Source organism: Mixophyes fleayi, chromosome 6 (assembly GCF_038048845.1).
Source record: "Mixophyes fleayi isolate aMixFle1 chromosome 6, aMixFle1.hap1, whole genome shotgun sequence".
NCBI lineage: Eukaryota > Metazoa > Chordata > Amphibia > Anura > Limnodynastidae > Mixophyes > Mixophyes fleayi.
This window is the reverse complement of record NC_134407.1, coordinates 36,828,675-36,850,795: the sequence shown is the minus strand read 5'-3', so window position 1 is coordinate 36,850,795 and position 22,121 is coordinate 36,828,675. Positions and strand designations below refer to the sequence as shown.

General features: G+C 37.9%; 1 long non-coding RNA gene across 1 annotated transcript; it reads left to right on the top strand.

Annotated features, from left to right (window-relative positions):
- Nucleotides 1-1,423: 1,423 nt before the first annotated feature.
- Nucleotides 1,424-7,320, top strand: LOC142160232 (uncharacterized). The gene is made up of 3 exons (XR_012693107.1): nt 1,424-1,728; nt 3,995-4,173; nt 7,234-7,320. It is a non-coding gene; the product is annotated as an uncharacterized LOC142160232 (long non-coding RNA).
- Nucleotides 7,321-22,121: the final 14,801 nt, after the last annotated feature.

The window sequence follows — 22,121 nt, the reverse complement described above, 5'->3', positions numbered from 1 at the left end:
TCATAGAAATATTTGTTATCCCTGTCAGTTAGATATCACCTGATAATTTTAACAAAACCCTCATTACAATAATGCACCTTTTAGAAGTGAAACATAAGGACTGAGAAATCCCTTTAGGAAAGAATTTGCAATGCAATCCCCTGTATAAAAGATATATGTCATTTGTGCTTTTGTTCCAAAACAATGGCATATACACAGTGACAATACACATTTGATCCTCTCCCAGTTATCTTTGTTGTCTCAACCAAAATGATTTTTGCAGATTCACTCTCCTCTCCCTCCTACTCACCTGTACGTACAAATCAGAAAATGTGGTACACAAGGGGTGTGTCTCAAGAAGGGCTTTAAATATAGCATGTGATACCCTCATCATTCCAAACATCTCTTCTCCTCTCCTGGAAACTGCATCTGAAACAGACATGAAGTACCTCATCTTTCTAGCCCTAGTCGTTCAGGCACTAGCCCTTCCAACAGGCATACCTGGTAAGTATCATGTTATATAGATAGATATATAGATCTATAGGTGTGTGTGTGTTTGTGTGTGTGCATATAGATTTAGATAGATAGATAGATAGATAGATAGATAGATAGATAGATAGATAGATAGATAGATAGATAGATAGATAGATAGATAGAGATATACAGGACCTTACTGAGGGGGGGGTCTACTTGATAAATTTCCTCAGGCCTCTGACTGGCAGGGGGCATCAAAAATGTTTTAAGTCTTAGTGGTATATTTACTAAACTGCGGGTTTGATAAAGTGGAGATGTTGCCTATATCAACCAATCAGATTCTAGTTTTCATTTATTTAGTACATTCTACAAAAAAAAGCTGGAATCTGACTGGTTCTTATAGGCAACATCTCCACTTTTTTAAACCCGCAGTTTAGTAATTATACCCCTTATTGTTTTGTGTTGCTACTTTTTCTTCTTCTTTTTTTAATATCTATCCACTTGCTAATTTGGCAATTGACACAGGCACATGAGAATGTGTATATATATATATATATATATATATATATATATATATATATATATATATATATAAAATTGCCCTGCTTAAAATAGATCTTTGCAAAATTGGCATGTTTAATATTTAACCAAAAAATATTTTTGTTCATTAGGAATATTTATATATGTATATATAATATTAGTTGCCATAATTCATAATTGACATATTACAAATGCAGTATTGCTGCCAGTGGTGAACAAATTTGCAAACAGTTTAATAGGTTTATAGTTTTAAGAGAAATGCTTCCATGTCTATCTAATAATCTTTGTGTGTAAGTCCTGTGTGCTTTCATGTAATTATACTTTTATGAAAAAAAATAATTTCAATAACAAAACTATTTTGCAAATATTCAGGATATTTTATAATGTGCAGTACTTTATTGATGGCTAAAACTATTGTTTAAAACAGGAAATCCTGGTCCTGGCAGTCCTGGTGGTTCAGGTGGCCCTCCACCCCCATATCCTCCACCCGTTAGTGATATCCAGCCAGCTGACCACCCCAATGTGGCAGGACTGCCCCCACATGATAACTCTTCTTTCGGGACCAGGCCACCTCCTCCAGATAACTCAAATCAACCTCCAAGACACCACAGAGACTTTCAGAAAGTGTTGGGTTCAGTTCCACCCAAGGCTGTAAATCCTCCACCTCATTCAAATGTTCCAGCAGCCAACACTGCCCTCCCAGATACTGCTGGCAAGCCACCAGTTGATGAAAAGGTGAGTTATAGAGCTACCCAAAATAATTTAAAAAATATGAAAACACAAAATAGTTAATAAAAAGAAGTGAAATATTTAGATATTTTTACTATCAAGTACCAGTGCCGTAACTAGACATTTTAGTGCCCTGGGCGAGACAGGAAACGGGCGCCCCCCATCTAAGTGGGAGTGTCAATAGTCGAGTGGGCGTGGTCAACCTACTGTGGGGGCGCTTTACAAGTTCTAAACCGCACTGAAACCCCTCCCTCCCCATTCTTCACGGTCTGGCTTTGTAAGAATCTTTATGTAATAAGCCTCCATAGAATCAAAGTACTTTAAATGCAGCTGTCACATGCTAGCTGTATAAAAAATGAATTGTTTTTTTAAATAAAACTCACTGAAACAAACTAAAACATAATTGTAACGGTACCATCTGTATCACACTGCCCCTTCATCCCACTGTGCCCTCCATCACAGTTTCTCCTTTATCACACCGTGCCATGGAGCCATCTTTATCACATTGTGCCCCCTTATCACCATCACACGAAATTAATATATATATATATATATATATATATATATATATACACACACACACACACACACACATACAATATAAAGAGCCTCCTAGTGTCCGCCATACAATACAGAGAGCATTCCTGTGACCTCCATACTATACAGAGAGCATTCCTGTGACCACCATACTATATGGAGAGCATTCATATGACCGCCATACTATACGAAGAGCATTCCTGTGACCTCCATACCATACTGAGAGCATTCCTGTGACCTCCATACCATACAGAGAGCATTCCTGTGACCTCCATACCATACAGAGAGCATTCCTGTGACCTCCATACTATACAGAGAGCATTCCTGGGACCTCCATACTATACAGAGAGCATTCCTGTGACCACCATACTATATGGAGAGCATTCATATGACCGCCATACTATACGAAGAGCATTCCTGTGCCCTCCATACCATACAGAGAGCATTCCTGTGCCCTCCATACCATACAGAGAGCATTCCTGTGACCTCCATACCATACAGAGAGCATTCCTGGGACCTCCATACTATACAGAGAGCATTCCTGTGACCTCCATTCTATACAGAGAGCATTCCTGTGACCGCCATACCATACAGAGAGCATTCCTGTGACCACCATACCATACAGAGAGCATTCCTATGACCACCATACTACACAGAGAGCATTCCTATGACCACCATACTATACAGAGAGCATTCCTGTGACCTCCATACCATACAGAGAGCATTCCTGTGACCTCCATACCATACAGAGAGCATTCCTGTGACCGCCATACTATACAGAGAGCATTCCTGTGATGGAGAGGGTGCAGAGGTTACAGCTGTATTTCGTGGGTCCAGGAGTCAGAATTGACAGGTGTCAGGGATCAGAAGGAAGGGAAACATATCTGGATAGAAACAGAGGGAACTGATATGCAGGGCAAGGAAAAGTTAATGATGGGGGCTCTGTACTGTACCGAGAGTTGGGAGGGGCACTGGAGTCATAGTTATCAGGAGCAGAGGTGAGAGTGTTGGTGGAACACAGGGCTGTCAGGAGGAGCTGGGGATGCTGGGAGGGGCAGTCCTGGAAGCAGAGAGCTGCTAACACACAGCAAGTGATATAACAGACCAGTGCTTAGGGAGAGAACAACTAATGGAGCTGACAGATCCCCCTCCCCCTCACTTACTTAAGGTCTGTTCTCAGCTCCCCGCAGTGTTGGCTCTTCTGTACTAACAGCATGGTGACATCATCAGTGATGCTGCAGTGACAGGGAGCCGGCGTTCTTTTTCATAGTCCTTTCATGGACCAGCCACCACACTAGCCCCTCCCCCCTCTCGCGGCACCCCCCCTTCCCCCGACTCACACGGGGGGGGGGGGTGCCGCACCGCCCGCACCGCCCGCACCACCCTAGTTACGGCTCTGTCAAGTACAATGGAACAACATAAATATTTATGCTCAATGATCAGATAAGACCACTGCCCCCCCAATCGGTGCACAAATACCGTTAATCCAGCTAAATACATGTAGAGCAATCAATGTGTTAATACTAATGTTTTTTTATGACTTTTTATAAAATGTGTTTTCATTTTCCCTTGATAGGTTTAATATATATGTATATAAATAACTGTTCCATCAATTGTGGTTCTTATGGGTTGTGGGCTACAAAAATCCTCTTTGGCATGTAATATACCAGGTGACCAACTCTAAAAACAGAATATAAATTGTTGATTAAACAAATGTTGTAATTTAATAATTCAGAATGAAAAATCTAGACCCAAACGACATGTTTCTGGTGGAAAAGGCGCTGGAAGTCACCCTACAGGGGCACCACATCTAGAAGACCACACTCATGAAAGTAACGCAAGCCGACCTCCAAAACCAACCCACCCAGGAATTGGTACACAGAGAAACAATTCTGGGAAGAAACTGAGATCATGGTAGGTTAACTGGTTTGAATGTTTTGCTCTGCATTTTAAGTAGAGTTGAATTAAGAATCAATGGAGCCCCAGGTAAAAAAAACTAGTCATGCTGGGGCATGTAGCTGGAGACAAAAGGGGAAGGGATTACGAAGATAACATTTCTTCACTCTTCCCTTACTCCTCACTGTAACATACCCTTCCTCTTCACTCTAGTAACACAACAACTGGTACAAGACAGATTAAGGGGTACCCAGGCCATATGTTGAGCACCAGTGGGTAAGAGTATTTGGACAGTGGACAGGATCCCCAGGGCCCTGGTTCTAAGAATACTTTGAGAATACTGGAACTTCTATGTTTTTTACTTCAGCTACAAGATATTAGTCTGTGCACTCCATAATTAAAGCTGTAGAAGATGTGGCGGTATAGCATGCTACCATATACCACTACCATGTACAACTGTTACTTTTGGATTTTTAAAAAATTTTCAACTGTGAAACCCTCATATAAAGATGGGTTAAAAATGTAGAGCCCTTAGTTACAGTATTTGTACATGCAGATCAACCATTAAGGATTTGCATGCCAGGCTTATCTCTGTTTCACTTAAAACAATCGGATGAGAAAGTAGATACTTTTCAATGTGTTTTTTTATACAGCCAGATTTAGTCGTGAAATTTTACGTGAATCAAGTGTTGTAGGGAAATAATCGGCTTTAATTAGCTGCGAAGTTCTGGCTGTATAATCATTAAGTAGTGCTTTCGCTTTGCCATTCTGTTCAATGCCATTGCATACTGTATTTGTAACTTTGCAGAATTTATAATCTATGAAGAAAACTGAAAGACAACAGTCAATTAATTCTGCTGTTTGGTGTGATTGAGCTAGGACTGGGATCACTTAAATTCTGGTGGTGATATGCACAACAATTTAAAAAAGGCTTCTGCCAATATCTGAAATTTGCTTTTTGATGGAGTCCAATAAAATATCATAAAATAAGTTTCTTTTTTTAAAAAACTCATCTTTTTAATATGGCATTCTAAAATCCTACTGCTGTTTGCCTGATTGAAATAGACAGTTGAGTTGTCAGTGCCTCACTCCAGGAACACCCATTCGTGTGCTGTCTTACTACCAGTTATGTGCTGCCTGCAGTGGATGACCTGTGGGGTTTTTGGGAGAACTGCCGAATCAAGGGGATGCAACAACCCATGTAAATAGAGAATTTTTTGGGTGGTGTCACATGGATACTTTTCACTAAACATTGACAGTGCATGACCTAATTGCTCCAAATTTAACTGATTTATTTCTTTGAGTAAAACTGAGTACCTCTCACTTCAACACTTTAATCAGTTGAGTTGGTTTTACAACATGTTTTGAAAAATTGTCCTAATTACTTAATAAAAAAGCTTCCCCATTGAAATACTTTATATTTGAGCAGACCTCATCACAGAGTGCTTTACGCGCTCTTTATAAACTGAGAGATTTAAAAATTCTGCATTCTCCCAGCTGCAATAAATATGATAATAATTTATAAGGAAACCTTCTGAACTTGTAAGAATGCAGTAGTTTAGAAATGAAATGTAATATATTTCTGCATTTTAATGTAACATTATTTTCATATCTGCAGTATATATATATATATATATATATATATATATATATATATATTTATCCCTGACCGGTATCACTTGACAATTTTAATAAATCCCTCATCACAATAAGGGCACCTTTCAGAAGTGAAAAATAAGAACTGAGAAAAACCCCTTAGGAAAGAATTTGCAATTCAAACCCCTGTGAGATAAATGCACTGTTGAATATAAATATTAGTCTGGACACTTCATAATTAGCTACTGGCCTTTTCCAAAAAAATTAAATATATTTTGCATAATCACATAATATACATGGAACTCGGGAACAGCACATAAACTGCAAATATTTTGACATCCTTTTGAGGATGAGTAAAAATAAAGTCATTTTGTGGTGCTAAAATCGCTCAGTGAGCACCCACTAACCTAGAACACATTCCAAGTGCACATTCTCCACCTCTTGAAACTCATTAGAATATGTTGTCCTGCTAAAAGATATCACATGTTCACATTTGGCAAATCCATGTGTCCAGCAACTCCCATCAGAAGAAGCAACATATTTATCTATCAATGGGTGATTTTGTTCAGAAGTTAAAATCACCCAAAATCGCCATAAATAAATCTTTAATTCATCCCCCAAACTCTCCAATCTACTCCAATCTACTAAAAATCAACTTATTTTAAATGTAGAAATTTGGGGATTTTATTCTGCTAAGCAAAATCAACATTTTTCCCATTCATTTGAATAGGCAGTGCATTTTGAATGAGCACATAATGACAATTGAAATGCTTTGGCCATAGAATGAGTGGGAAAAGCTATATTTACATGCTGGTGCTTGTGATTGGCTGAGCTTTCAGTCCCATTTAAAACAATGGCATTAGCGGCAAAGAAATACAATACTTTTAAGGAACTGTTCCATTGTCAGCCAGGGTGCCCTGGCTGACAATGGCTGAGTCTTGTTCATCTACAACAGTATTTAATCTTTTTAATAAACATATTTACTTATTGACATAATATTTTCAATAGTAATAAATAATTTCAAATGGCTATGCACTTCTATTGTCTTTCTGTGCCCATTGAAATGAATTGTGGAAATCACTAATTTCACTGGTTTTAAGGCAATCTCTACTGCCTGAAATCATAGAGATTATTTTGGGATATTTATGACTATTTGGAAATCCCTGCTCTACACTTGATAAAAGCATAAAGGACGATTTCAGTGATTGTGAGATGTTTGGAGTTTGTTTGTTTTTTTAACTGTCATAAAGTATCAGCAGTTGATAGATCTCCCCCAAAGGGTAAGTAAAAAGAAAAATTATAGCTTAGAATAATTATAGAAAAAAAGACACACATTTCTCATCATATGGAATTTTCTTTAAAATGTCTATATACAGTTTGTTTAGCTTGCAAAGTTTCACTTTGTGGATTTCATTTTTTTTATGCTTTGTTGTATCTTGCCATAATGTATTTCTAACGTACCTATATAATTTTATCTTACAGAAAGGAAACCAACATGAAAATGGCGTAATTCAGCCTAAAAAATAACTCGACAATAAACTCATAGAAGTATGTAGTGTTTAATGCAAATAAACGGAAAATTAAACTAAAATGTTTCCATGAGTTTTGTATTCAAAGTTTCACACTTTTATATATCTGTATTAACCTGCAAATTCCTTTATGTCTACTTTAGCGCATTTTATTATGAAGCACTTTTTTGAGTTTTAAATACTCTTTTACTATAAATCTTAACTTATAAGGCTTAGACAATAAGAACATAATTGCATCTTACATGTAAAAATATGAATTTTATTGTGCAGTTGATCAATACTGAAAATATAGGGACATTTACAGGGACACTTTATTTTTTTAACTTGGAATTTGGGACACTTGCCTACCATTGGTTTACTAGATATGGGGCACTAGCATAATTAGGATCACATGACTGAAATTTTCTAAAGCACATTTTAAAATTACCCCTGTCTATCAACACACTGCCTATGACTTCCTCCTCCATTAAACATTTAGTTATGTGTGTTAAACCATGTTTGCTGGAATTGCTGTCTTCTTCTCCGGGACAGTAGAATGCTTTGTCACAGTGCAGAAGGAAGGTGTAGTCAGCACACAGCTCATTTTAAAATAGTATCAGTACTATATCCTATGATTGAAAAGCTCGGACAATAATATTACAGGATCAATGTCTATTATTTGTATGTACAGAACAGGCCTTCTCTGACAGAAGAGCTGCATCTTGCATCCTGATAATGCTGCTTTTGCCTGGAGTTGTGTAATGTAAAGGATATGCAGCACGGTGGCTAAGTGGTTAGCACTTCTGCCTCACAGCGCTGGGGTCATGAGTTCAATTCCCGACCATGGCCTTATCTGTGTGGAGTTTGTATGTTCTCCCTGTGTTTGCGTGGGTTTCCTCCGGGTGCTCCGGTTTCCTCTCACACTCCCAAAATGTACTAGTAGGTTAATTGGCTGCTATAAAAAAATGACCCTAGTCTCTCTCTCTCTCTCTCTCTGTCTGTGTGTGTATGTCAGGAAATTTAGATTGTGAGCTCCAATGGTGCAGGGACTGATGTGAAGGAGTTCTCTGTACAGTGCTGCAGTCAGTGGCGTTATATAAATAAATGATGATGATGATGATAAGTCCTAGTAAACTTACTGTACTGAAATAGGCTTTAACTCCACTTAATGACCAAGAAACCAAAGTCAACATCCAACTTAAATTAAAGTTAGCAAGCTTGATTTAGGGGGCTGTCAGTATTCAGGCTTCTGCCTATGCCCACTTTCTGCTGGAGAATTACAAACCCAACAACATTGCATATGAAATGAGTTGCGGGACTAGCTTATAGTGCTGCTATGTTCAAACTTATCGGCCAGATGATGCTGCAGCAGGAGCCAGGTGTAGGTAAAAAGCTGCATGCATACTGCCACCAAAAATGGAGAGTCTGTAACAAAGGTAAATAAACCCTAAGAGACCATTAGAGTTTTTTTTGCACATTTAACCCATAAAGATGTACTTATCCTTATCCTGAGGGATTAACACTATCTATCTGTTTCTTGATAGATAGATAGATAGATAGATAGATAGACAGATAGATAGATAGATAGATACCATATCACATCAATTACAGTATTTTACTTATGTGAAATATTGTACTTTGCTGATTTACATTTTTTATGGTTTTTATGATTGGCTATTTTGAAAATATTTATATTTTATTATGTGGTTTTAAAGACTTATCTATTATAATGAATGCATGTGGCATATACTAGGGGTTAGCATGGTTTGTAATCTTGATGTTAAAATATTTAATTTGAAATTCAGGTTTGTTGTGATGTTTGTAGATCTTTTCTGGGTATTCTGAAAATCATTACTTACATAAGAGCCTAAAGCTACAATATTTTACTTGCAGAACATTGACATCATTATCCAGGCACAGAGAATATACACAAACATGTTTCCGCTAACCCACAGTCACAACTTGTTTAGTGTTCTATGTTAACATGCACATGTTATATGTACAATATATCATTTACACATACATATATTTACACATCATCAATCATGAATCTTTATCATAGAGTCACTTCAGATTTATCAATATTGCAAAGGATCTGTATACCAACCTGGGGAAAGCTTTTTTCCCCGACTGTGTTCAGCCTGAAGACACCTGAAGGGGAGGTGGTGTACAGTGCTGTGGATGCGTCTGAGCTGATCACCAATAAGAGGTCATCAACAACAGCATTATCCTGTAACTTCTACAAACCTCTCTCAGACCAACTCAGTGTAGTGTAGTGAATAGTGTTTATGCCAGATAGGTGTACAGCCTCGTTAAATACATAGATTTGCAACTTACATGAGTGTGATATTAAATAGTGATAATGAGATCTACTCAGGTGGATCTCACAAATAAATTTAAATTGTGTATTGCAAAGTTCATTATGGAAGGGTGGTATCTTTGTACATTGAGAGATGTTTTTCCCTTGCACTCTCTTTTTGGCATGCTGTAATATAAACAAAACATTATTTAATAGTTTAGAAACATTTTAATTTTGTGTGTTGGGATGTTCTCATATTTTAGGCATCCATTGTCAATTTGTTTTCCTGTTCTGTAGCATATCTACAAATTCATGACAGATAAATTTAACTATATATGTAACTATATAAATCTTCTCAGGCCCTGCAACTTTGCAAATTAATTCACTGGTACGAGTTAACATGGATATTTTGGCATGTGAAGAGGCTAATGGTCATGTAAAGAGATGTGATGGTATTTGGGGAGATTTGATGGAATGTGTGGATGTCTGTTGGCATGTGGGTAGGTTTGAATGACATGTATGGAGCATTAGGAAGGCCTGATGGCATGTATGAGTAATGTGTGTAGATCTGATGGCATGTGGGAAGCTAATGGGCATGTAAGGGACATGTGGGAAATTCTAATGGCATGAATAGGAATGTGGGTAGACGTGATGGCATGTGGGAAGTGTGATGTGCACATAAGGGATATGAGGTGACGTCTGATGGCAAGCGGAGTGGCTGATGAGCATGTAAGGGGGATGTGGGGAGGGCTGATGGTATGTAAGGAGCATGTGGTGATATCTGGTGGCAGCTGGAGAGGTATAATAGCAAGTGGTAAGGTCTGATGGCATTTAAGGGACATGTGGTAAGATCTGGTGGCATGTGGGAAGGCTGATGGACATGTAAGGTACATGTCAGATGGTCTGATGGCAATTGAGGATGTCTGATGAGCATTTGGACAGGTCTGATGGGCATGTGGGAAAATCTGACGAGCATTTCTTCGGGCATGTGGTTAAAATTGATGGCATGTGGAGAGGCTGATGTCCATGTAAGGGGCATATGGACAGTTCTGATGACATGTGGAGAGATCCAAAGGACACGTAAAGAGGTCAGAGGAGCCCTATAAGAGGTCTGAGGGATTGTGGATGCAGTAACAATGTGAGCTACACATCAGCGAGGTAAGAGCTGTACAGTGCAGAGCTGTGCCGATTTGATGATTATTCTGAACATCTTGTGAATGCTGTATATTTTCTTTTTCGCTTAGCAAGATATTGTAAATTATATTATATTTTCAATGTATGTGTGTACAGCGGTGGTTGTCATAATTGCGACAGAGCTATTGTCGGCACTTACATTGTGAAGACAGGATGAAAATGCTGTCAGTGTGATTGGCGACATTGATAATGTCATCAATCACAATGCCAAAATTTAAAGACCAATGCCGTCACTTCCAGCAGCTATACCCTGGACCCGGTGGCATTGCTGTTTTAATGTCGGCATTGTGATTGGCGAATCCCACTGACGTCATTGTCAACCTGTCTACACAATGTAAGTGTTGGTATTTAGCCTGCTGACATCTTCATGTTAGCATATATTAGCTCTGTCACAATTATGTACCCTACCCATGTAAGGTATGTATGCCCATGTTTATACTGGGTATATGTATATACACACACATGTAAAAAGATAAAGTTGGATCTTTGCGGTACCTATAGGTATTTTTTGGATGAAAAAACGAAGGGAAACAGTTCATCTTAAAGTCATCAAACAGTGGACATTTCATGGGGTCTTGGATCAACAAAAGGGGGAGAATATTTGATCAACTAAATCTTTTAAAGATTTTTTTAAATGTCATATGTGATTGTAAATTACTTAGGCCTGTTATTTTTATGTTTTTCAGTATATTATTTTATATGTATAATAGTGAGGAGTGACTATTGTGTAGATAACCTTAAAATGATTGTACATTGCTTTGAATCAGCTACCTGCCACTTTTTCAGGCACAAATATGTGAACAGCTCAGAGACAATATATATATATATATATATATATATATATATATATATATATATATATATATATATATAGATATAGTACACTTTTCAGAGCATATAGAAAATACCTTCTAACATGTACTGTGATTAATAAAAAAAAGCAAATAATCCTACCTAGCTATTGAGTAAATATAGTTTTACCTTTAGTTAATTAATTCAGCTAATAACTGAATTTATTTACATACCTTTTTGCACACCTGTATTTATTATACACAGGTTATTTTTCATGTGTGACACTGCACAGGACACATTTTCAATTCTCTCATGCAAATCAGTTTGCTTCCTATGTGTCTGCAATTCTTAGAATATAAATGTGTTTTTACAGCACACAATAATATGTAAACATACCAGCAATGCAAGAAAAAATAGTATCTTGTAAATGCATTACAGATTAATCTATTAAACTCTAATAAACTAGCTTATCAAATGTGGCCTTAGACATGGAACAGTGTTCTCAAATCTCTTATGATATGGGGTCTATTTGACAAGCGAAAAAGGGCCAAAATGCCAGCGTACAAACCAGCAAAGTTGGATCCCTCACCTGTAAAAGTACTATACACATGCGTATAGCACTTCTTCCAGTGTTAGACTGCTGGTGAATAATAAAAAGCTTTGAAGAGGAGGGGGTTCTTCGCTGGGGCTCCCAGAGCAACCCTGGCATAGTAAATTACAGGTGTATTTCATTAACTGTGATTTGCAGTGATGCATATTGATTGTTACTGCACTCTGTTAATAAATAGACCCCTATATCACCAATTTGTTGAGAAAGATCTCTCTGCATGGATGTAATGAGAGCATTCTGTCTCCCTCATACTGCGGTGGAGGTCATTCTGTGGACTTTACCAATTTTTCTGTCACTGCAAACTATAAATTTTAGAAGAACCAGTGACCAATTACTGACAAACTTTATAAATTGCTCCGCATACAAATAGCTCGTCTCCACTCTGAATGGGCAATGGGCAAAGGGTGAGCTATGACAACAGCACTATCTTCTAACATGTACTGTTAGTAAGTGTACTTACTTTTTCTAGTTGATCCCATGATTTCAAAGGAACAAGCCCCTGGAACCCAAACCACAGCTTAAACCCCAAGTAATCATATGACTGCAATTTACAGTGCCCATCTGGCATCCCTAGAAACCAAGCGCCAGCAGGGAACAGAAAGAGGCAAGAGGAGCTACCTATATTTGCACCACAATAGCAGGAGGAGACAGGAAGAACTGTACCATACAAAATTGCACCATGACCTGGTTGGGACCCATATCAAAATTATGAGGGAATTATACTGATTATATTGTATACATAGAGGGAGTGAAGAGATTCCCCTTTGCACTTTGTTAACAATCCACTGTACATTGACACCCATCTCTGCTATTTTGGTCCTATATGATATAGAGAAATATGTATTCAGCATGGCGCTGGACTCTATATTGTATGCATATGATTGTATAGTTAGTATATGGCTATATATATATACTGGGTATATAACTGTCAATTATGGGCATGATGATTTATATAGTGAGAATGTATGTAATAGCCTTTGAGTTATTTATATCGAGCATATGGCTGTACAGTACATGATTGTAAGTAGTATTCTACTTACATTAACGAGAGGGAGGGATGGGAGGGACACAGAGGTATACAGGAATTTTCAGCTGACACAGACAGGAGAAAAGGCTATAATTGCAAAGAAACAACAAGGACAATTGTGGTTCCTTAATTAGATATATAATTGTTGTGTTTTCCAGGCTTCTGCCATAGAATGCACAGAAACCTTTGGTAGAATCTTATGTGCCTATATTTATTTATTTATTTATTTATTTATAACTATATTAGTTAAACCTTATAGAAACATTTCGAAATATTGGTTTAGTGTGCATTTTAGAGCATTTAAGACACAACCATGATGCTAAATTACAACATATGGTTCCCTCTTGGGTTAAAAAAAATGAAATACAGATACCTAAGTGGAAGAAAACATCTTTAGTAATGACTATAGCAAACTTGGAGTCAGAGGGACAAAGATGGGAGGAACGGTAAAGTTGTGTAATATATTCTGTTACATACAGTAAACAGGAACAAATGGTTGGTGTGAAATAATATTATTAAGTAAAATGTACAATTTTTAGATTGATTTATATATCTTACATTCTTTCAGGGACCTATTAAGAACTGGGCTAAAGAAGTTCACCACTTAAATGTTTTTATTTGTTGTGTACATATTTGTTGGGCCTTTATTATTTTTAATAGGGCATTGAGCTAGTTCTAAAATCAGGAGAAAAACAGTCAAACTAGTATAATGGTAAATAATTTTTTTAAGCTCTGCACCCATGAGACTCTTAGTGGCATATTCAATTAGGTTTCTGGTCCGCGGTAATGCGCCGGAATGGCCGCAAAGTCATTCCACGATACCACAATAACGTGGATTTTCGTGCGCACCCTACAGGGTTGCGTAGGAAAATCTGCGTACCGTATTGCTGTCAATACTGCGCACTCTCCACGGTAACGCGTGTTACAGCGGACCGGAAATCTAATTGAATATGCCCCTTATCCTTGCAACCTAATTGCGGTCATACATCATCACCTAAGCTTATATTGTGCCTTCCTCAAGGTCTTTTGAAAAGCAAATGTCAATGTTTTGATCCTGAATGTATAGAGCACAGCATTAATAGTGGGAATAAATGCGATAGTTAGACGGGTGAAGACTACTGTTTAAGAATTTATGGCAGAACATATCAAACACCCACTAAAAAGAGGTAGCAATAAAAGTAATACAATAACAGAGGAGCAAGTGGAGAATTATGTCTGCTTTCCTGCTGTAGAATGGATGCTCAGGATTAGAGTTAGTTAGGAACAGGGGAACAACCTAACAGCCCCTTTGTTTTAATATAGTCGCCCAGACTGGCATACAGCACTGCTGAAATAAAGGCACAAGATCACAAGAAATAAGGTTAAATTCACCTACTGCATGCACTTGGAGTGTAAAAACTAATAGTGCAATAGGCAAATAGAATATGTATTGTCAGTATAAATTCTTCCGCTAATGATAAGCAGGTAATGTAGAGGAAGACACAACCTGACTGCATACAGTGTGTTACTAAGAAAACAGCTGCAAGTAAACAGCTTCCTGAATAAGTGTTATTTTCATCATATCTACTATCCAACAGGAAGACCAAATAACTATAAAAAACAGCGCTATAAACTATTATTGTACAATCTAATGTGCTATCATTCTGTGAATTTGGATAACCTTTCCAAAGACAAACTGAAGAGAATAACAACAGTTGCACTCTAAGAATTGGTTACACTGCCATTACTAAATAAGACCCACGTCAAAATAAAGGGTTTTACAATGGAAATGCCCCCTAGAAAACCAAAAGGGTCAAGCACAACCACAGTTTCCACAGTTAACGAGATTCTTGCCCCTGAAAATTTCCAATAGGCTGACTTTTGTTTGGGGGGGGACACAACATTTTTGTGGTGCAGAATTATGGCAGCGAGAGGTATAAACTGAAATCCATTTTAAAGTATGAGAGAATAGTTGTTCACCAAAGTAAAAATAAAACCTAAAAGAAAAATGTAGAATGCTTTTAATCTTGATGTATTCCCATGAAAGACTCAAGACAATGAGTCATCCTTTGGTGAACGCCTGAATACAGGTGAGTAGGAGAGACTATGATAGCGACAGGAGAAGGTGTGACAGCCCTTTTACAACTTCCCCCTCAGTAGCGTTCGTTCATGCCTGCATCCTGGTATACAGTGCTGATTTTAATGCAAGTAAAATGAGTGAGAAAGATGGATGTGTCTCTTTTATAAAGTGAACTAGAGCTGAGTTTCAAAAACACAGGAGCATAAACTATGTTGGGGTGGGGGGTGGAGGGAAGCCATATTTTAAATTAAGTACAAGTTTGTTTATACATACCATGTATTAGCTTGGCGTGGAAGGCAAAGGGGTGCTATGAACATATTAGCGTAGGACAGACTGTACCCTAATCAGGCCCTGGCAGTGTGCAGTTGTCAATGGCAGATTATTGGACGGCCGTCCTAGGTAATGTAATCAGCTACATTTCATATCATAACTTTATATTCAAACTGTTCAAAGGTGTTAGTCCTGGAGAATCATCCAGCGCAAGGACAGGGCAGCACGGTGGCTTGGTGGTTAGCACTTCTGCCTCACAGCACTGGGGTCATGAGTTCAATTCCCGAAAATGGCCTTATCTGTGTCGAGTTTGTATGTTCTTTGTTTGCGTGGGTTTCCTCTGGGTTCTCCGGTTTCCTCCCCCACTCCATATACAAACTAGTATGCTAATTGGCTGTTATCAAATTGACCCTAGTCTCTCTTCTCTCTGTGTGTGTATATTAGGAAATTTAGACTGTAAGCTCCAATGGAGCAGGGACTAATGTGAGTTATCTGTACAGCTCTGCGGAATTAGTGGTGCTATATAAATAGATGATGATGAAAGGCTGGTGGGATAAGTATCTTCTAAACTTCTGGAACACTGAATGAGACCCTATGGCTCTGCTAACTAGGGAGTTAGAGTCTCTTTGAACCATTTGTATTTATTAGCACGTAACAAAATCATATATTTTAAATTCATGAATTCCCATTCTGCAACTACAGAGTCAGTTTGTCATACGTCTTTTATTATTTTTATATGGCATAATTTCCAACTATAGTACTAAATGTTTATTATTAGACTATTCTCAATAATATGTAACAAAGAAGCAAACTCTATTTACTTGCCCAATGATTTTCCTAGAGTGCAGCCTGGTGTTTATCTGAACACATTCTGAAATGCGTGGTTAATACTTTTGTTTCTAAAACTATAAATGATAGGATTCAATGTAGGAATAAGAGCAACATTCAGAATGGAGAGGACTTTATTGCTGCTTAAAAACTTAGGTGATGGACTTTTCAAATACATACTGAAAAGAACTAAATACAAGAGTATAACAACAGTGAGGTGAGAGGAACACGTGGAAAATGCCTTGTACCTTCCCTCTGTGGAACGGATCTTCAGTATGGTAGATACAATAAAGAGTTAAGATATCAGGGTTAGTAGGAAACATGGAAATCCTAACAGTGCTGCAGCTGTAAACATAGCTACCTGGACTCTTGAAATGTCTGAGCAGGAAAGTTGTAGTAAGGGTATTATGTCACAATAGCAGGGTCGGATTAAGGGAAGGGAGGCCCCCGGGCTAAGGACACTGTGAGCCCCCTCCCCCGTGAACTTACCTCCTTCCGTTGTTTCACTCCCTGTAGCAATTACGTGGTAAATCCTACAGTGACAGCAGGCAGTTAAGAGCATAACATTTGCTGTTAGCTGCCTACCATTTTCCTTCGACAGGTGACAGTCAGAGACCCGATAAATGTCGGCAGGCCCCCCAGCTGCCCGAGGACCCTGGGCTGTAGCCCTTTTAGCCCTATTGTTAATCCGACTCTGCACAATAGAAGTGGTTAATTTCACAAGATCCACAGTATTGCAGCTGAGAGATCAGAAGAACAATAGGCAGAGAAAATATGTGTGTTATTGTCCATGAAAAAGCTGCCAATAGAACACAAAGCCTTCTGTTCATGATAAGTAGGTAATGTAAGGGGAAACAAATAGCCACGTAACGATCATATGACATAACATTTGCCTGTAGCATACATCCCACAAAGGATATGCTTTCTCTTTTGACTAAAGTTATTTTTACCAACTTGGGTAGAGTTACAGAGGCGTAAAAAGCATCCAGCAAAGACAAGTTACATAGGAAGAAATACATTGGTGTTTTCAACTGAATGTCTCTGGTAATGACAGTTACTACTGCCATATTTCCCATCAGGCAAGAGGAATAAATAGATAAAGTTATGAAAGAGTTATAGTGCTTACTGTTACTTGTACTGTGCTGTTTCACCTTGTACTGTGCCATTGTTTGTCCTTGTACGGCGCTACGGATACTTTGTGGCGCCCTATAAATAAAAATTAATAATAATAATAATAAAAATAATGAACCAAAGAACACTGCGGAACAGAATATTGCCTTGAAAACCCATCAGTGTAAAATATCCTTGAGTATTATTTCCCATTTTAGGTAAACGCAGATATAGAAGGTATACAAAGTCAATGATAGTGTTAAGCTGCGTGCGAATTGATGTATCAGTAAATACACTGTGTCTAACATACTACAAATTCACATTCTGACCTACTGCCTCAGAAAGACTAATATGTCTCTCTCTTAAGGCCTTGTTTAATGGTCTAGTACTCTGAGCTCAGTGTTTTTAAAGTATAACATCAGTGTTATATTAGTGGCAAGGGATTATGCAAAACACATGAGATTTTGTTTCTATGCTGTACTGGTAATTTATGAGAAATAGAAGGACCATTGTAGGTTGTTATGAAAAGATAATTAACCAATTATTCTATTAAAAGCAACGTTCTTATGTTTTATATTTTTTACAACCCTTATTTTTGTAGGTGCATTTGGCAAAAGTGAGAGCACTTAGGGCCTGAAACATTAAAGCACACAAAAAGAATATAATGTGCGTTTTTGAAAAAATGCACATAAATTGGGCATACGCACGTCTGTATTCAACTACAAGAGGATCTGAAGAAACATCTCTTGCTGAATATGGGCTATATATCACTTATAAATAACTTATGGTATAAATTTATTTAAAGGAAATAGCGCAGGGCGCTTATTTATATCATTGCAATGTACTGGTTTTACTATATTGTGTGGCACTTTGTATAGGAAATGCATCCACTTCTGATGCAATAAGCATTTATTGAGAAAATCTGTGGTGTATCTTCGAGAAGAAGTCCTCATTAAGGCTAATTAAATCTATTCATGTGAGTAACCAACATGTCCATTTTAGTCTAAATGCACCACAGGAGGTTGTTACTATTGTTCCTGAGTGGCCTTTTGTCCAGTGTGTTAGAACCTGTCTGAACATTGTAAACAGCACGTGATGTAGGGTATCACAGATAACTGTAAATTTTGTTAAGTATAAATTGCATTTACAATCTAAGTTTAAAGAACATCTCACATCCTGATGTTAATCTCTGAATGAAATACTTCAGACTTCTTGAAAATAAATAAGAAAATAAGATCAGGAGGTAAATGTATCAAACTGCGAGTTTGCCAGCGTGTTGAAATCGCGGCAAATCTCTGGTGTTTACCCGCAATTTTTTTTAAAAAAAACTGGAAATGTATCAAGCTGCGATTTTGAGACTCATGTTCAAAATCGCTGGTCATCTCTGGCGATTTTGAGCGATGTAAACACTGACGAGTTTAGCAAACTCTCCTGTGTTTGGCAAACACATCACTGTTACACTGGCCCTGGTAAAAAGTAAAAGAACAGATAAAAGTAAAAAAAAAAAAAAAAAGCGTGAGGTCCCCCCCACTATTTATGCTCAACCCTAGTGCTGCCTGACTAATGCTGGTCCCGTGAAAATCGGGGAAAATTTTTGCGTGGGGTCCCCCCGATTTTCACTTTACCAGCACTAGGCAAACCAGCCAGGGTTGGCGGCACTATAGCAGGGGGACGCGCGGCAGGGGTCCCCCTGCCATAATGACTAACCAAACCTAGACTGTTCAGCGCTGGGCTGGATTCCCTAGGGAGTGGGGTCGGCTGAAAAAAACGAGCGGGCCCCCCCCCCTAGAAAGAACCAGCCAGTGCTGATAGCACTAGGGCTCTTTCTACTACCCCTGGGCTGTGGGTAGTAGGGTAATACAGCGGTAAATAGTAGAAAAAAATAAACTGACACCAATTTTGTTTGTGGAACTACAAGTCCCAGCCAGCCAGGTTGCCCTAAAAACTGTGGCCATGCTGCTGCTTGTATAATTACAAGCACCAGCATACCCACGGCAGCCAGGGCATGTTGGCACTTGGAAAACCACAAGTGCCAACATGCCCTGACATTCCTGGCTTGCTGGGCCCTGTAGTTCCACAAAGAGTTCCAAAAGTTAACAAAACAACAACAACACCCTCATACAAACCACACATATTTGTTAAAAATAAAAACCCCACAATAAAGACACTAACCACCCTCTTTTTAACCACAACTATTTAATAAAAAAAAAAAAATACTTACCAATGATGTCTTCTTAATCGAGGTAGAAGGGGCATATATTTGTAATATCCCGAATCTTTAGTCTTGATTGAAGCTCAAAAAAAAAGTACTGTATTATGGCATTTTCCCATGCTAGTCGGGAAATCACATATTACTGTATTTAGCGCTTACGCAATTAACGTAGCGCATTAATCTCACACTTAATCTTATTTCAATAATTTTATTTAGTATAAAGACATCCCATTTCTGCACTACTCCGCAAAACTAGGAGCGTCTGTATATCTATTCCAGACTTTACAAGGAATGCCATAACTTCTGTCTCTGCATGTGAAAACTTTTGTTTGCCTATAAACGCCACCATCTTGCTCCTTGAACTCAGTTGCCTTGGCAGAAATGTAGGCAAATTTGCACAAATCAATGTACTTGGGACCTAATTTTCCATGGCATATTCACACCATTTTAACAGTCCTGTTGTTATGCTTTTTGACCACTGGGGGTCAGTGTTGTATCCCCCTTAGGGTACTCACATAATTTATTTTCCCAATTTCCAAATATCCCAACATTATCAAACTTGTTTCGTCACATAGCCTGTGTCACATAGCCTGTGGTCCTTGACATCCCCACTGTATTCTGACATTTCCTACAAGCATGTACATGTGTTGTGTTTGTGACTTAGATAAAGTACATACAGATATGTTCTATAGGTGCACTAACTAGTTTGTGATCTACAACTTGAGTAAACTTAATTGTATGGTGATTAGTGTAAGATTCAGGGAGTCGAAGATTATGTTTAGTCCATCTCTCACACACAGTTGACACAGTCGTCATTGCTTTTGTTCCGCTAACATCTTCATGCCAATCTTTCAGGAAATTGAGGATGATAGTGACTCTAGTGGGTCTAGGCACTTAGTTCTTTGCTTTGTCAGCAACAATATACCTGTTGCCAGAGGACAGGTACATTTACCACAAATTGGGAATAGAAGATGTTAATGAGCCTCTGTCACATATCACAAAATCATATAATTAATTAAAAGTGTCTTCATATAACTATATATATTTAAATTAAATATAAGAAACATCATCTCAGATATACAGACGTTCTAGTTAGCAAATTACATCTATCCATTACACTCGGGTTTACCTTTTTTTTTTCTACCTTTGTGTGTGTATATATACTACCTCCTGAGGAAGTCCTGCTGAGGACGAAACGCGTAGAGGCTCATTCTATTCACTCCTGGGTTATATTTGGATCACCATACCATTAGTAATTCCTGTGCAGAGACTGTGGGAGGTTCTTGTTGTACCCGAGGACATGGTATATCTGTTACCTGAATTACAGATAAGCTTATGTTTTAATTACTCATTGTGAGTGTGCATTTTATATGTTACTTCTCATTAAATGCTGGTTTCTTTGAAATACTACACCATATAGTGCATTATCCTTTTTTCCCTATCCATTGTGTGGAGGAGAGTTTTGGTGTTTACAGTTTGCTGCTGATGTATGGCTGGAGAGCAGGCATGCAGTTTTGTTGATTTACTACCTCTTTGAAGAGAATGCTGATTATATATCATTGAGAGAACAGCCATTAATAAGCTGTGTTCCAGTCTCTGGACAAGATATATGCAGATAAGCAACCTTTAATCCTTGTGGTGTGTATTCATTAGGGTGATGGGCTATCACTAACACACTGATCTCATACCTGTCTTTCTGTCTTTTAATGCTTACCAAACTGGACTAATACCTATGGTCCTTAAGGATCGTCCAGGAAATCGAAGTATTGAACTATCTTGAACTATATTACTTTCCACTGAACTTGGGTTTAATACCCCCAGTAACGCACCATATTGCGCCGTATCCTGTACCTTATTTACTATATATATATACATATATATATATATATATATATATATATATATATATATAAAATGAAGACAGGTCAGTGATTACACAATTACACAAGGATTAGCTGTAGTAATAGCTGTAGGAATGGCAGTATATTTAATCAAACTGCTGCATGTTTTGGCATATAATATATGCAGGTCGCATAAGTTGTAAGTTATATATACAGCAGTTTACTTTGTAAATTATTAGATTACCGGTTTGTGTTATTACTGCAGCTTTTCCTACTGTAATACAAGTATTTTCAGCAATAATTGGATGATTACAGATTTAACATGATTTCGGTTCTCTGATGTTTCCGAACCTTCTCCCTAATCCGAATTTGTAAACAGTAACATAAATTGGCGATTGATGTTGATGACGTCACATTGACTCAGAGACACTGTGCAGACAAAGCTTTTCATCTCATCCTAATCCCAATGATGTCAGTTAAGCCCAAGTCACCAGTAAGATTGCTATTTCATTTCACAAGAGAAGATTAAAAAAAAAAAAACACAAGAAATTAAACATATTTAGACATTATCAACTGTGATACTGACCTACATTGGGAAACATGTTTCTTACTTACTTGTA